This window comes from Bolinopsis microptera, chromosome 2 (assembly GCF_026151205.1).
Source record: "Bolinopsis microptera isolate Bmic1 chromosome 2, MBARI_Bmic_1.0, whole genome shotgun sequence".
NCBI classification, from domain to species: Eukaryota; Metazoa; Ctenophora; class Tentaculata; order Lobata; family Bolinopsidae; genus Bolinopsis; species Bolinopsis microptera.
In genome coordinates, this window is record NC_087073.1 from 17,666,631 (window position 1) to 17,684,027 (window position 17,397).

Consider the following 17,397-nt stretch of genomic DNA (forward strand, 5'->3'; position numbering starts at 1 on the left):
AAGTTTTTGCAAGCCATGCAGCTCATGGAAACACCAGCATAACATGGATCAAAATCAGAGGGTACACGTTAGTCAGAGCAGTCCGATGATACAGCTGCAGGACCAAGTTATAAAACACAGGAGCAACTAATATCTGCAAGAAGACTTCCTAAGGCGATAGAGTTAACGAACATCTCCAAACTGGGTTTTTTTGAGGGTTATCAGAAAGAAGTCATTTCAGTTAAACAAATTTTAGGCGATGTGGTGAATTCCGTAGTAGCGAGAACTTCAGCTCATTTGCTACAGAATCCAATAATCATTGCCAAGCAAATTTGCTTTGGAGGGGGAGTTGGGTAGGAACATCATGGTCTTTGGGCTATGCGAGAGGTCAATGAGGAGAGCAATACAAAAGTCGCTGAATTATTGAATCATTGGAAGAACCCCCGAGTTGAGCTTTGTAGAATCGGCAAGAAATCACGTCAGATGCAAGAACCGGTAAAGTTTCCTTTCCAGTTCTTCGATTTGCAACAAAATAACTGAATAAGTCGAGTAAACTGTGTGGAACAAGAGATTTAAGAGGGTGTTCCAGCTCCAGATCGACAGCAGAAGAGAGAGCTCCAGCGTAAAGAACTTGTCCTAGAGCTAATAAGAAGAGCTGGTATTGATAAGGACAAAAACTCTTCATGCGGTGAAGGGAAGATTGGGCCTGAGAGTGCAAAAATGAGTTTCTAAATATTTTTCGTGTTGTGACAATCAAAAAGTTTGCTCTATGATAATTGAGTCTTCTTGTTGCTTATTTTTTGTCGAAGGATCTAACCTTTTTATGTCACTTATACAATACTGTATAGTTTTTCAAGGATTAATCTGTTGATGGCGAAATCTCTGTTTTCTGAGATCGCTGAGTTTTCATTACTCTTTAGTCCAGCTGGTGCGAGCCTGATGATATACATGTATATTTTTACAAGTTAAAAGGGCTGTTCAATACTATTTTTAGTTAAACATAACTGGGGTAGTATAACCCAGTCCCAATCAATCCAAAAAAACAAACATAGCATCAATGAGAAAATTGGCCGTATTTCATATCACGCATAAATAAAGATTTAAGCAAACCCTGTTTCGTGTACCTGCAGTCCTGAACATACTATCAATCATTAATCTTATCTGGATTCTAACGGTACGGTTAAGAATTGATATATCAATTATCTGTCATAGTTTAACTTTTTAAATTTTATAAATCTTCGAGATGAGTGGTGATAATACTAATATAAATTATTAAAACCGTTCGAGTTGAGCAACAATGATATGGATGACATGATATCAAAATGATTTCAAAAATCATTATCGACAAGATTATTCAGTTATTCAAAAAACACGTTTCGACAATTGCAACGTGAATGATAAATTTAAAAGATGATTCCTGGAAATAGTACAGGGAAATCCGTCTGAAAAAATCGATCTGCGGACACACGGAAGCGTTCAAGGATTTTTTGACGTTTTTGAGTCCCTTAAGATGCCCTTTATGGCTGACCAACTTTTTCCAACTTTTTCCACGGTTGGCTTAAGGGCCACTTTTTGCCACTTTCCGACTTTTTGCCACCTTTCTTGTTGCGAATATCTTAAGTTGTGAACATCGTACAAGTTGCGAATAATCCGAGTGTGTTCATAATATCATAAGAAAAACTTTTTGTCCTGAACAATTTGTACGTCCAGATCATAAGTTAATGATAATTGAGTAAATCAATTAACCAATTAGCACAATTCTAAAAAATTTAATTTATTGCTAAAATGATCGAATAGTGAAAACACGGGAAAAGTAGTTTTTATATAAAAATTTGAAAATTTCCAGCTTACATTTTTTTTTCGAGAATCGAAAAATTTCGAAAATTCAAAATATTTTTTTCCGCCAAAAGTAATCAAATTGCAGAAAACGCGGAGAAAAATGATTTTCAAAAAAAAATTAGTCAATATTTTCGTTTCAAGAAATACGTAAATCCACCAATATTTGTAGTTGAGTTAGAAATCTCGCAGATTTTAGTAATAATCAGAATTACTAAAACTCTAAGTGAAAGGTCTGAAACTGAAAAACGTTAAGTTGAACCATAACATCGTGATATAGATTCATAACTAATTACAATACAGCCTTATCGATTTTTTCAACAGAAACTGCACCAAGGGCACAGTCAAGATCGAGACAGATAGCCTGCTTACTGGTCATTTTTATTGATTTCAAATGATGAATCAGTGGGGTTAAGATTTGTAATAAATAAAAACCTCTCTGTAACGTCAATTGTGCTAATCTAAAAACCGGCCTACCTGTTATTACCAGACCTCTCGTTTCCTCAACAATCAAACAGATTTTCATATCGCATTTTGGTGGGTGATGTAAACTAAGTAGTAATACATATCGAGCTATATTTCAATCACAATACGACACAATGCAAACACGTGTATAATAATAGTATGCCCTTAATGGTATTATAAAATGTTCAATACCGAACACTTCTCGTTTCTCCCGTAGAGGCCCGATAAGGAGAGGTTTTAAAGTTTTATCATGCTCTTTGGACAGCTCAAAGAAGGCAAGTAAACCAAAAAGCTAGAATGTCAACTCCGCAAGTGCGGGCTACCGGACAACTGAACCAATTTAGACATTTAGATTAACCCTAACTCTAACCCTAACCCTAACCCTAACCCAAACCAGTAACCCTAACCCTAACCCAACCCTAACCTAAAAAACCCAACCTACCCCGAAACCCTAACCCGACAAATATAACCCTCACCCGACCTAACCCTAACCCTAACCCTGACCCTACCCCTAACCCTAACCCGAACCAACCTAACCCTAACCCTAACCCAACCCTAACCCTAACCCTAACCTAATCCCTAATCCCTAACCCTAACCCTAACCCTAAACCTAACCCTAACCGCTAACCCCTAACCCTAACCCTAACCCCTAACCCTAACCCGAACCCTAACCATTAAAGGCTGATTGGTTAGTGGGAACTAGTTCAATTGGGCTCAGTTTGTCATCTTCGATCTGTCCCCACATTAAGCCGAGCTATCATCATGGGCCCCGAATATCCTGCGGGAAGAACCTGTATATTTACTTCACGACGTCCGATTTCAAATCAACATCCTCATAACATTAACAATCATTCCTGATCAGGATCTTCCTCTATTAGCAATTTCCCAAATATCCTGACTCTCGTGGGAACATTTCACTGAATTAATTAATACTTGGTTCTTTTACTACCCCTTCCCGACATTTCTGGTACACGTATCTAAATCTAACCCTTTCCCGTATTTAACCTTGTTGATTTTTACCTTTTAGCCGACCCTGACATATGGGGGGATTTTGAGGTATCCCGCAATGAAGCGGGTATGCAGTACAACACAAAACAAGTTACAGTAGATGTTGGAAGGTGTAATTTACACTTGCTTCCTGACCTGGGCTGTTCCTCAGTTTTTCCCTGATCTGTTTCTTGCCCGTCTTCGAACTGTATATGGGCCATGAGACCAAGTAAGACGTTTTTCGTGATAAACTGTAAAACCTCTCTATACCGGGTTTCACACGGTATAAAGCGTTTCATAAACCTCATTAAAGCCATATAATATACACGTATTTGTCGTAGTGATTGAATATACTCGATAATGTATTACTACTTAGTTTACATCAACCCACCAAATGCGATATGAACAACACGGTTTGGTTGTTGAGGAAAAGAAGAGGTCTGCAATACAGTAGGCCGGTTTCAATTAGCACAATGACGTACAGAGAGTGTTATTTATTACAAATTATGATCTAACCCCACTGATTCATCATTGAAATCATTAAAATGACAGTACGCAGCTATCGTTTTCGATGCTTGACTGTGCATGTGCAGTTTCTGTGAAAATCGATAAGGCTTATTTGTAAGTAGTATGAAACTAATCAATATAAGAGGCTTCTGCATCATACCTGACCACCCCTACTAAACTACTTTGGTGTTACAAAGAGAGTAAAGAAACGCAGTGTTCCAAGAGGCGCTTTGGGTTGCTCTCAATTTTTCCTAGGCAAGCTGGTTATCAAGAGAAAACAAAAGTGGAGTCCCTGCCTACCAACATCCACAAAGACCCACGTTTCTACCAATCAACTGAGTGGAGCTGAGTGTTGGGCCCTTAAAACATGTTTAAAGCCACACCTGGAATCTCAAGTACCAAGGATCAGTGATTGGAAGCTAATCAGATACATAGATGGAGCTTGCTTCGTAAGAGATAGAACTCAGGATCCACATCGTACCTTGATTATATTGAGTATTTTCTCACAATGGAAATTGGACATGGCGCCTTGGCAGGTGGCGAGTTTCACTGTTGACATCGAAAGACACTGACTCTTGACGAAAGTGTTAGTGATCTTGGGAAAGCCGAGTGACGCCTGGGAAAGACTGGTGACATCTGAAAGACTGATACCCTGCGAAAGTGCAGAGTTTAGCAATTAGCTTAGTAGCCCCCGCTTTAACAGAAAGCAATCACTACAAAACAAGATACAGATAAATGCCTCAAGACCTCCGATCAGGGGGAGCATCAAAGGTCAACCCGGATTAACTGATGAAGGACCTTTGAGAAAGGACGACAATATTTCAATGGTCAAGCCGCGAGTTCAAACAAGTCAGCCAAACCATCTGTGGAGATGTAAGATAGACCGGCGGAGCTCATACCCGCGCCTCAGTGAGGGGGAGATGACATCCGTAATAATTTGTCGAGCAGGGAACAACCAGGGGTTGTATGTTTACAACCACAGCGCAGAAACGGGACCTGCAAGCTCTGATATACAGTTCCCACTTTAAGACTTAGAAACCGCCTGCCATAGTGATGGAGGTCAAAAGAAAACTTAAACAACCCAACAGCAGCAGAGAAGGGATATTGTAAGGGGAATTGGATTAAGACCTGATTGTTTTTGAGTGAACATGTAGCTAGCAAAGGACGTGGATCCCGACTGAAGGTAGAAAACTGTATACACTATCTGGAAACAGAATTCGTGAAGAGGAAGCGAAGAAACCACGTGTTTCCCCAAGGAAAAGGAGAACAAGTAGTCCCCAAAGTTATTCGCTTGGCCAAGAGAGAGGCTAAGAAACAAGAAGATAGCTAAGAAAGCAATGATCAAATATGTTGCTCAAGCTTAGACTGAGTACCTGAGACTCGTGCGCTTACACAACAAAAGCCGTCGTAATGAGCTCAGGAAAATAAAAATAAGGAGAGCAAAAAGGAACATCCACAGTTTAAGACAAACCCCATTTCAATTTGAAGGAAACTGCAGGACGGGGATAAGAAGAACAAACCCCCTAATTGCACCAAGGGAAGTGGGCTGACAGATGCCTAAGAATGAGTACTGGAGAAGGAGAGAAGTGCTCTATATGAAACTAAAGGACTGCCCATGCCCCAGTACAAAAGACTGCATTTGAGATGGAGAAGATTGGCTGGATGAGTTTTTCCAACAAGCTGAAAAGCCGAGAAATAAATCATCACCTGGTCCGAATGGAAGTCCCATATCTGGTATAAAGAGATGTCCCAAATTCGAAAGCAGTATCCAAATTGGCTGGATTCTCTATGGAAAGCAGAGATCCCGGCTGCAAGGGCGAGTAGGTGAAGCCATTTCTGATAGCAAAACTGAGGATTTAGATGACCCAAGTAAGTTCAGAACATCACTAAACAAACACTATGGGAAGTTGCAGATGGGAATACTAGCGTACAGAAAATGCTAGAGTATATGGTCAGTAATAAGCTACATAGACCACGTCTAATCCGAAAGGATGCTGCGTAGAACACCAGGTTGCCTCGAGCATACTCAGGCTCTGATGGAAAGAGTATGAAGGAGTGCCAAAATCTAATAGACGACCAGATCTTTGCAGTTTGGTGGACCTAATGAACGCCTACGGCCGGCCCCACAACTTGATAATATCTGCTCTAAGACATTTTATAAGTTCCAAAACTGCTCATAGAATATATGTTTAAGTACTAGGAAGACGGATTGTGAGAGTGGTGACAAAGGCTGGAAAACAAACTGTTCTTTTATATGTTAGGACTTTTACAGGGCGACCCCTATCTTTTGTGTGCTGTTCTTAATATTTTCAACCTACTGTGGATCTCCTAACAATCAAAGCGACTTGGGTTACAAGCCGTCTTTTAGTTCTAGCAGCACGTCCAAGTCGTGCTTTTGCTGACGACCTAACTACTGATGTCCCCCGATGGAAAAGATAATAAGCTAATAATGTGATGGAAAGAATTTCTTAACTGTCAAGAAAATGAAAGCCAAGCCGAGAAATGCGTATCCCTGGGATGAGGTTGTAGATGGAAGGTATGTGTCCTATGACCCCTGAAATTTTCATAGATGGAGCTCAAATCCATTTTATTGAAATACACCGAATGCAGTTTCTTGGCCATTGGATATATGGGATCTGGCCTCAAAGATACAAAAGCGGATAGAAGACCAAACTGATTACACTGTATTTCAGGCAGTGGACGGATCAGCCTTAATGGAGTGATGAATCTGGATTTACAACAACCTCCTAACCAGCAAGCTCTCTGGGACCTTATGATATACAATCTCCCGTTAGTTTTGTCCAATAGAACTTGAAGCAATATGTACGAAGTATCGAAAAATGGGCTAGGGTGTACCAAAGACAAATACTGTCATGTGCTTTACAGAAATAAGATTGCTTTGGATTGAATCTTAAAAAACTATCGGACTTAACAAGTTCCTTCAGGAAGTCCAAAGGTTACTCCTAAAGAACAGCACGGATCCTATATTTTAAGGAGGTCTACGAGCACAGGGCCAAGAAACCAAGAAGGAGTCATCGGTGGGGTTACCTAATGAGCTGAGTGCTAGAGAAAGAGATCTCTACTTCAAGAGTTAGTAGGGGTACAAGTGCAAGGCAAGGATGGGCTGGGATCCAAGAGGAGTGTAGCCAGTGAAAAGGAAAAACTGAAAGAACTGGTATCCACATCTCAGAGCGGATATCCTGTTGACGACGGGTAACAAGGAGTTCAAGGACAATTCTTACATGGGAAAACACAATGCAGCAGACCTAGGTTGGAACCACCTTATTTACAACTACAAGATGAGCCCTGCACTTCTTAAGTTCCACTCAATGCAACCCAAGACGTGCAAATACTCCAGAAAACATGAGCCTGTGAACTATGCTGACACAGGACCTGTCCACTTTGCGGCTGGAGACACTGCAACATTTAGCAAATTTTGTAGCTTGCAACTTCCTCGCTGACAACAAACGGATACAATTGGAGGCATGACAACGTGCTGCGGGTCATTGCGAAATTCCTACTGGATTCAAATCAGAAGTTCAACTACAAAAGGATTTTAACTTGAAGTCAGGACTGCAGGCTTCAAAGTCATCTAGCAGCTGTTTACCAAACACCGAAACGAAGATGAAAAGAGAGAGCCCTTTTGAGAAAAGACCAAGATTGGCAGATTTATCTGGGACGAAGATGGACCTCCCAGCACAGTTCCCCCGAGCACATCTAGAACTGCAGAACGTCCCGATATTGTATCTGGTCCTGATAAGGAAAGTGGGCATATTAGTAGAGTTGAAGTTGGTGAGCTAAGTAACTTTAGTGACCAAGTAGAACGTAAACCAGCACGTTACAACAAGAGCTTATTCCTGGTCTTGCCGGCAGTGGGTGGAAACTCAGCTTTTTACGGTAGAGGTTGGGTGTAGAGGCTTTCTGCATCATACCTTTACCAGCCCTACTTAAACTACTTTGGTGTTACAAAGAATAAGAAAGCAGTGTTACCAAAGGCGGCTTTTGGTTCTCTCATATTTCCTATGAATCTGGTTAGCAAGAGAAAACAAGAAGTGGAGTTGTTCCCCTTGCTACAACATCGCACAAAGACCCACTGTTCTACCATCCACTGAGTGAGCTGATTGTTGGCCTTAAAACATTGTTTAAAGCCACACCAGGAATCATCAAGTACCAGATCAGTGATGGAAGCTAAGCAGATACATAGATGGAGTTCTATCGAAGATATAGAACTCAGGTATCCAACCCGTACCTTGATTATATAGTTAGTATTTTCTCACGATCGTAATGGTTTAAACTTAACGTTTTTTTTTCAGTTTTTCAGAACCTTTTCCCCTTAGAGTTAGTATTCTGATTATTACTAAAACTGCCGAGATTTTTACTAAACGCCAACACAGTTATTGGTGATTTAAAGTATTCGTGAAACGAAAAATTTGACTATGTTTTTTTTTGAAAATACATTTTCTCCGCGTTTTAGCAATTTGGATTACTTTTTGGCGGAAAAAAATATTTTGAATTTTCGAAATTTTTTCGAAGTCCTCGAAAAAAAAATGTAAGCCGAGAAAATTTTCAAATTTTTTTCTAAAAACTACTTTTCTCCGTGTTTTAATCTATTCCGAATCATTTTTTTAGACTATAAAAATTTTTTCGAATTTAGGCTAATTTGTTAATTGGATTGATCCAATTTAATCCAATTACCTTATTATCTGACGTAAAACATTGTCATACAAAAGTTTTTTCCTCTGATAATATGAAAACACTCGATTGATTCGCAACCTTTACGAATGGTTCACAACTAAAGACATTCGACAAACAAGAAAGGTGGGTAAAAAGTGGTAAAGTGGCAAAAAGTGGCCTTAACCCACGTTGGAAAAGTATTGGAAAAGTGGTCACCATAAGGGCATCTAATGGACTCAAAAACGTCAAAAATCCTCTGAAAGCTTCCGTGTGTCAGCAGATCGATTTTTTCAGACGGATTTCCCTGTAAAATAAAAGATGTTGAAACTGTTCGAAAAATTTGAATAATTAATTGTACCTAAATTACTTCTTATCACCAATTAAGGACCCTATGTAAATTTCAAAACGTCGACTGCCCACCGATTTTTCAACCGATTATTGAAGTTATATATTATATGGGCTACTCCAAAAAATATTTCGTCGAAATCAGGCATTACAGACATGCCCAAAACGGGAATTTTGTGATTTAGCAAAAATCACAAGTGTTTGAGCAGGTTCGGTTGGCATCTAGGTTCAGACTTCAGTTCGCTTGACACGCCTCATTTTGCATGTGTATTGTAAGTGTTGTATACTTGGAGCCGTGCAAGCGAACCAAACCACTTTTACCATCCTAATAGACAAAGAAAGACGCGGGCAACATCCGAAAATCTAATCATGTGTTCTAAAAGAAGGCTGGCAATCATAATAACCAAACAATGAAATAAACAACAATTGTAAATACAGTGGCCGCGTGTCCTGACAACCAGGAGTCTCGCCCTGTCATTCAATGTGTGAGGATTAGAAATTGTGTTTCCAATATTCTTCCTCAACCCTCTCGTGGCAAGGTCAATCTCCTTTCACTAAGTGCCCATTACACAGATAATCCCTGACGTGCGAGTGATGAATAGGAATACAATACAAGGAATACAAGGAATACAAATTAAAATCTTAAAAAAAAAAAAAAAGCAACAATATAACTGTTAAGATAATAACAATATCTCAAGATTTGAATTTAATATATGTATAGAACTTAAACTAATGTGAACATAAAGATTTATGACAAAAAAATATTTTGTTTACAATCGCCTTGGTAATGCTGTAATGCTTGAGCCAGCCACTTTGCACTCGTTTGTGCGCGAAAACAAACAAAAGCGCTGGTACATGAATTTTCAGTGTTATGTACTGGCCAGACGAGTCGACGAATTTCTTGCGGAGCGTTAAAACACGTAGTGGCAAATCTAGCAACGACTCTCACCGTGAGGTGGACTTGAACTTTCATTCGTGATTAATTCAATGATGTCACTGTTGTTGCTGATGAATTTGAGCCGTTTGCTCCAGGGATGACATGTAAACAGAACAAATGACGCATATGGTTTGATTGAATTGAATTATTTGATTGGATCTTTGTCTAACTTTTCGCCTCGATGCAGCGTAAGATCACAATGGTTAAGGAAGTGCTCTTCATTCTCAATAATACCAGAACCTAAGAACTATATTGCACCCGGAGCATATTCGCTCATCGCGAGGAGTTTGTAATTCGGCAAAGTTCAATTTCGATCGATGTGCACTGATCCTCATTCTTGTGATATTAGCACGGTCTGCATAATGTAATAATGACACTGTCCGTAATACTCTGTGTGTAAATTTGGATTTTAGGTCACAATAGAAATCTAATTTCCGTTAAGGTTGATACAGGACCCCCAAAAATTCCCTAAAAAGCGACTTTTCAAAGTTTTAGTAATGACGTGTGGTGTGAATATTTTTACTCCCCGATGGGTTTGTTGATTCGGAGGAAATTTCGTTTCTTTGAAAGCCGTTGTGAATAAGAAAGTCCCGTTTTGGTGGTTTTGCGATACTCGGTTACTTCGAACATTGACTTGGAGTGATTGTTTATAGTGTGTGTGCGAGCTGTGCATGATCGTAGAGAAACAGGGTTAGCGCGAGGACAGCTCCCAACCTCTGTACCAGTCCAATTTCATGTCATTCTGTTCTTTGAAAGCTAAGTGAACAAGGAAGTTATCTTGAGATTTTTCAAGCGTTGGGTATATTTGAAGAGTGAGGTTAATACATTCATAGATTAATGGGTAGCGGGGCCCTGACTCACCCCAGACGCCTGCGTTACTGGTTTTTTACGATTTAACACCCAGTGAACCATTTAAGAAAGTGAAGGTGAACTTTTTCGCTGTTCAGAAGACTAATTTTCCTGAGGATTACTAGTTTTGAAATATTCTTTTTTTGTGTCGATCCATATTGAGAATCGACTTGTTTTGTTATGTGTTCATCATACAATATTAGGTGTGTAAATAGGCGCTCCGTACAGAACGATAGGTTTTAATAAGAGCGTCAAAGAGTGTTGTTAGAGACGGAATGATAAATTTGATTTGTTTACTGAGCTTTTCATGCCATATAGTGCACGCATGGCTTCTTGTTTGAGCTCAGTTCGGCATTTGTGAATTGTGGCCGATTTGTTAATTTTCGATTACCTAATAACAGTATACTCGACTTCTTCAACAATGATTACCTATTTTTGAGGGAACCGGCTGATAATATATCGAAGCGGGAATTAAATTTCATGAGTTTAAGTTTTATCTGCATTAAATTCGACGCCCCATCCAAGCAGAAATTGTTCAAAAGCATCGAGTTGCTTTTGGAGGGTTTTTTTTGGGGTCCAGTGCCAAGAGTATCAGATCATCTGCCCATAGTAAGTGACTGATAAGTGTGTTCATTAGTTTTTGGATACAGTTATCAAATTCTAGTCGTGGAAAGATCGCTAAAGTATATTTTAAAAAGATCAGGGGAAAGGTGGTTGAACCCTGTTCAGCTCCTTTATTGATATCAAATTTTTCGCTGACAAATCCAGATAGCTTTATCTGGCCGTGAATTTTTATACATATGTTTAAGAACATTAAATGTTCTGCCGTGATACTATTTAGGCTAACTTTTACAGAAAAGACTTCACGACATACAAGTTCGAAAGCTTTCCGGAAGTCCACGAAACCCATAGACGGAACCTTGAGCTTTTGTATTTTAGACGAAAGGGTGTTGAGTGTGAGTATGGTCAAATGTATGAGCTCCTTAGCGAAGCCAAGTTGATTTATGGGTCCGGGTTGTATTCATTTCTGAACTTGATTATCCTGTTTAGCATAATGGTCCGAGACTATTTTCCCGATTGTAACTACCCACAGCAATTGCTCTGTAATGTCGGGATTATCCTTTGTCGCCGTTTTTTGTGTAGGGTGTTATAATGCGTTGTTCTTCACGGGTAAGTTCCAGTGTCCAAACAGCGTAAATACTTTGCAAAGAGTTGTGTATTTGTTGGTGGACCAAGGTCCAGTTTTCAATTGCATAGCATATCCTCCGAGGAACTTTTGCCGTTTTTTGATTTAAGAGAGCGCAGTAGATATTTCGTCCACAGAGATCTGGCCCATTGAGTCTTGATTGTGCAGGGGATGTTGCAATTATTGGTTATAGCCCTGCATTTTAAGCATTTCCTTCCTTATTCTCTACAGTGATGGTGCTATGGTCTCAATGGCATAAAGTTTCCCAATAATTTTTGACAAGTTGTCCCATGTCTTGGCAATCAAATTTGTTGACAACCATCTTCCTTTAAATTGTTCATTTTTTGAATTGTTTCCAGTTTAGAGAATTTTACCTACCAGATTCATATCTGATTCAGTTGTCAAGAAATATAATTATTATTTTTATAAAAATATAATAATAAATTTAATATTAAAATAATTAAAATTTAAATTAAATATTAATATAAAAATTATTAAATAAAAGAATAATAAAGATTAGTAATTTTAATATAATAATTAATTAAAATAAATATATTATAATTGATTAGAAATAAAATAATTTAAATAAATTCAAAAATAAATTATAATATATATATAAACTATAAAAATAAACAATTAAAAATTAAATAATATTAAAATTATAATTAGTAATATATTTTATATAAATATTATAAATAAGTTTAATATAACAATATTTGTTTTTGGTACGGTCAATTAATTTTGTAACGTATTTATTACGTATGGTAAAAATTTTTCGAAGATAATCGCGATTGGGGAAATCAGTAACAATTTGAGCTGTGCACGAGCATCAGTATAATTTAGCTTCTCTAGTGGCTTGTGTAACCTGGGTGTTTATTTATGGCTCCCTTTTTGGGTTATTTTGGGATGTTTGGTCCTTTTGGAGACATTTGTCTGCTATTTTGTCAAGTGAACTGTGATATCTTCGTTCAATTGTATGTACCTAGAGATTCTTCGGGATAAATATGATATTACTATTTCCTGTAATCATACCTAAATCATGTTGTAGCTCTTATTGCCAACTAAATAACAATGGAACCAATAATATGACGCTTACAATTATAATTGGCAAAGAAAGAGGAGAGCAAAATCTGATGGATCAATCGCACGTGTGATCATGAGTTTAGACCAAAATAAAATAATAAGAACATATCAATTGTGATGTATTGTGTGATGTTTGCGATATACTACCTCTTGGCCCTCGCTTCACCAGCGATAGCTGGTGAGGACGAGGGAGTTTGTCAGGTGCGGTATCTTGATACCCATTGCTGCAAAAGACGGAGACTTCATCATCGGAGGAATGTCCGGGATAGGCCAGTCGAGTACACAGACGATGAATAACGGCACTAAAATACCATTCAAACTTGCTCTTACTCTGGATTGCAGAGTGAACATCCAGAAGGCCATCGCCCTTAGGATGGTAATAGACAAGGAAATGAAAGATTCAAGAGGGAATTTCAACAAGACACTGCTTACGAGATGTATACACTTGCATGAGTTCACTTTCACAGCCAGAACCTCAACAGCACTTGCTAAGAACAAGAAGGTCATAGGAGTTTCTGGAGTCGACAAGAAAGATTATATCAAAGGATCTGCCCTTGCACACTTCATTCCCACATTCCCAACATTCGTCTACATGTTTTTTAATGATTATGAGTTGATGACAGCTAGTACAGATCCAACTCTATTTTCCATGATCGACACGGAATTCAAAGAAGCGGAAATAACCATTCGATTCTTAGAAAGATGGGTTATCGATATATGGACATATGGGACCACAAATATTCTAAAGATATGGCCGAGCACATATACAACAGCTACGTTAAGAAAAGAGGATGTGGACGAATAACTGATGTCACATACAAAGAACACATTCCAAGGATAAAGCAAACCTACAATGAAACTGGCGGAACTCCTTCACGGGTTCAACTCATTCTCCAAAATTCTATGACAACAACAAGAACGATGCTAAAAAAATGTTGGTAACCCGAGGATTCAGAGATAAGATCTACATAACTTGATTATCTAACGGGCGATTAAGTGAGCTGGAACAACTACACAAATCCTCACACCTCTGGAGACAATTACGCTTATACCTTCAACTACCAGATCTCCACAATATTAAAATGGAACAAACAGGTAAAAGATTTAAACAAAGAGTGAGACAGGTGACAAACGAGACTACATCGTCACATCTATAGAAATGTAACAGAGTTACAGAGTCCAAAGAATCAGTCGAGCCAAAGAAGTGCAACTTACCATTGGATTTCCCTATATGGTTGGAGGAGTTGAGCCGAATTCCTAGAATCTCTTCAGCCATTCTGGCAAAAAAATATCAACCCAAAAGATGACTGTTTGATGGACTACAGAACAGAGCTGTTCGAAGAAATTTCCAATGAGAATAGAACGTTGAATGTTACTCTGGAAAAGAAGTAACAATATCCCATCAGATGTTCAACAAGACAGTCAACATTGGCTACAAGATCGGGATTACAAACAAAACAACACTTCAGCACACTCGGAAGGGCATTTTTTGACCGAATCGAAGTCACTGACAATAATCTTTTAGAAAGCATATCTGTCTACAACAAAACCTGTTCGCATACCTGCAAGCCAGGCAGCCATCGCCTTTTTGCGCGAGTATCAAACATATGCCTTGCTGTTGGACCTGTGAACCTTGCAAGCTTAACCAATATAGCATAGAAAATAACACCAATTTGTGCAAAGCTGCGATCCTCTACGTCGCCATTGAAATCACACACTGAGTCTGAGCCCAGAAATATATATCAGGCCAAATTCAACAACATTTATTGTGGGAGCTTCAGATAGGCCACTTGTATGTCAATGTTCATTGCTTTTGGTATGTCAATCTTTAGAAATGAAGGATGGACAGTAATCAAGCTTCCGACCCAGGCTATCTCTACATGTCTTACTTGGTTGCTGACGGGTAATCCTACGGCTGCTGACTCCTCTTCTCAAACCATCGACCGAATACTTGCTCACGGAGTATTACTACTCCTTCGCAGTTTTGCTAATTTGATATCTACCAACTTTGCTTTATAATGCTGAAGGTTTACGACATTCTGCTGCTTGCCCAAAATTTTTCGGCACCAAAGTTAGGTGTGTTCCTTAAAAAAACAGGCCAGACTGCCTTAACCTTGCGCACCCTGTCGATAACAGTCATCATCCTTCTCATGACAGCACTCCGGAGGTGGCCCACTGGGCCTTTTAAGAAGGTACCAAGAAGAGTCTCACAGACCCTGTACCTAACGGTACCAGCATGAATAGCAAGACCCTGATAATTCAATAGTTTTTGCCAGGTCTAATTCGTCCTCATTACCCTGTTCCTGGCATTTAAGATGAGAAGTTTCCTCACAACTACAGAGAGTCCCTCAACATATTTTGTGCCACATTGTGGTGCTGGTTTGCTCCATCATGTTCCTGGCAGGCTACGGTTTTTCTCCTGCAGAAGTTCGAGCTATCCTGCGTGCTGCAGTGATCTTTATCATCTCGACAGCTTTCCTCTTCTGCATCTTCATCCCAAAGATCCTCATCCTTATGGACAAGCAAATAAATATCGAGGAGGAAAGAGCAAAGATTCGTGAGCGTGTAAGGAAGTTTTCAGCTGTATCTGGTCAAAAATTTGGCAACGCTGCGAGGAAAATCATGAAACAGCAAAAAGAGGCCAAACTTACAACAAACATTCAAGAATAGAGTGCTGCAGTGTGACAAGGACATCAAACTCACGAGGATGCTGTTCGAAGTCAAACATTTATGTTAAGTAAAATCACTGAGATAACTTTTCTCAACTCCCACCATGCGTCAACATAAGACCTATTCTATTCTTCTCGTAGTGTATTGACATATAATGACAATTGATTCTGGTAGGTGTTAGTATTGCTACTGTCTATTGCGTTTTTACCTGATATAAAAGAGAATATATCTCATTTCATAATCCTGGGATAAAATTCGAGAATATTTTTATATAAAACTGTCTTGAGTTCTTTGAATGTTCTGACACTGAAAAAATTGTAAATTCTGTCCGTGATTTTAAGTTAGTTCTTGTTAATCTTGCTTCTTTGCTTAACTTCTTTTTTAATAGAAAACACAAACTTATCTTATTGATTAAGAAATATTAACAGTAACAACAATCTTAAGAAGTATTCCTATACTGCATGTGGATTGTGGGATGCTATTATATCATTCCAGAGGTCTAATTTAGACTTAATGTTTGTTAATGGTTTAACGTGTTTGGTTGAACGTAACTTTTTGTTTGATACTGATAGGAGTCGTTCGCATATTACGTAATCTCTGAGGGGTCAGGGGGGACGGGGTTTCTAATTGATAGTGTCGACTCTTGTAATTTTGACCACAGTTTGATCAGTAGCTAATCGTAAAACTGCTTACGGGATGGGGGGGGGGGGGGGGTTGTGGGGGGGGGGGTAAAATTCGTCCAAAAAGTGATAACGTAAATTTTGAAACGAACCCCTCAAACGAAAAGCAGCACTTGTCATAAATGTTTGAAACCAAATATCTTACCTATATTGAGAGGATGAATTCTCTCCATGACCGTTTTTTTTAGATTTTCAGAAATGTCCGAGAAGACAATGGAAATTGTAAAAACCGTTGAGAAACGACGATATGAATTCTCTCAAGATCAAAAAGATTTCAAAAATTATTATCCATACTAGATTATTCGGTAATATTCAAAATACAAATTTCGACGTTTACAATGATAAAATGATTCCTGGAAATAGTAGATGTCGAAACTGTCAGAAGAAATTTGAATAATACAGACTACAGCGAACGAAAGCGACGGAGAGGAAACTGTCTCCACAACTTCCTTGGAGCATAGTCCCAGCTATTCCCAAATTTAATTATTTAGTTAGAAGTCAATATTTCCAGACTACTACCTCTCTGTCAATGACATATTCGACAAACCAACACAAACATCACAACAATTGACAATTTTCGGTCGCAAACCGCACCAAACGCTTAATTGTGCCCGGAAGAGCTGGTCAAAACCGGGTGACTTAAAGTATTACTCAATATGCATGCTCTCACGTTTTTAACTTTTCCAAACCCTGCTGGCATTTAAGCGTATCATTTTGACTCATATACTCATCTTACAAACCATCCCTCCAACCCATCACCTCTGATTTCACCGGCAAACCTTCCCTCAAGGTGCCTCACCCCAAGGTAGGCAGCATCTCAATGCTAATCCCTCTCGTGGCTATCTTGGCCCACCTCTCCTTTAAAAAAAAAAAAAAAAAAAAGAAAAAAAAAAAAGCGAACGAAATAAAAAAAAAAAAAATAAACATTCAAAATCTAGTTTCATTGTGTTCAAAAAATCAGACATGCAAATTGCAAACGATCGATGTTAAATGTTAAAGTTGACATGAACAAATGAGTATGACTCACCCGTGATGTGACGTTTCCAGTATTTTGTCGTAAATCTCTACATTGTAGGGTGATCTGTCTGTGCAAGCAGCACCAAACCATCTCACTAATGAAGATGAATACAGAATAATGTTTATCACTCCCTATCACACCCCTTGTAAAAACTCTTACGTTCTGGACCGAAGAGAAGGTC

At 38.7% G+C, this 17,397-nt stretch overlaps 1 protein-coding gene across 1 annotated transcript in view; it reads right to left on the minus strand.

The window, feature by feature from the left end:
* Window positions 1-17,312, minus strand: part of LOC134826290 (mitochondrial potassium channel ATP-binding subunit-like) — a 48,751-nt gene extending 31,439 nt beyond the window's left edge. The window contains exon 1 of the mRNA XM_063838619.1: window positions 17,226-17,312. The gene's annotated coding sequence lies outside the window, so the exon portion shown is untranslated. The remainder of the gene's footprint in view (window positions 1-17,225) is intronic.
* Between the last annotated feature and the right edge of the window lie 85 nt (window positions 17,313-17,397).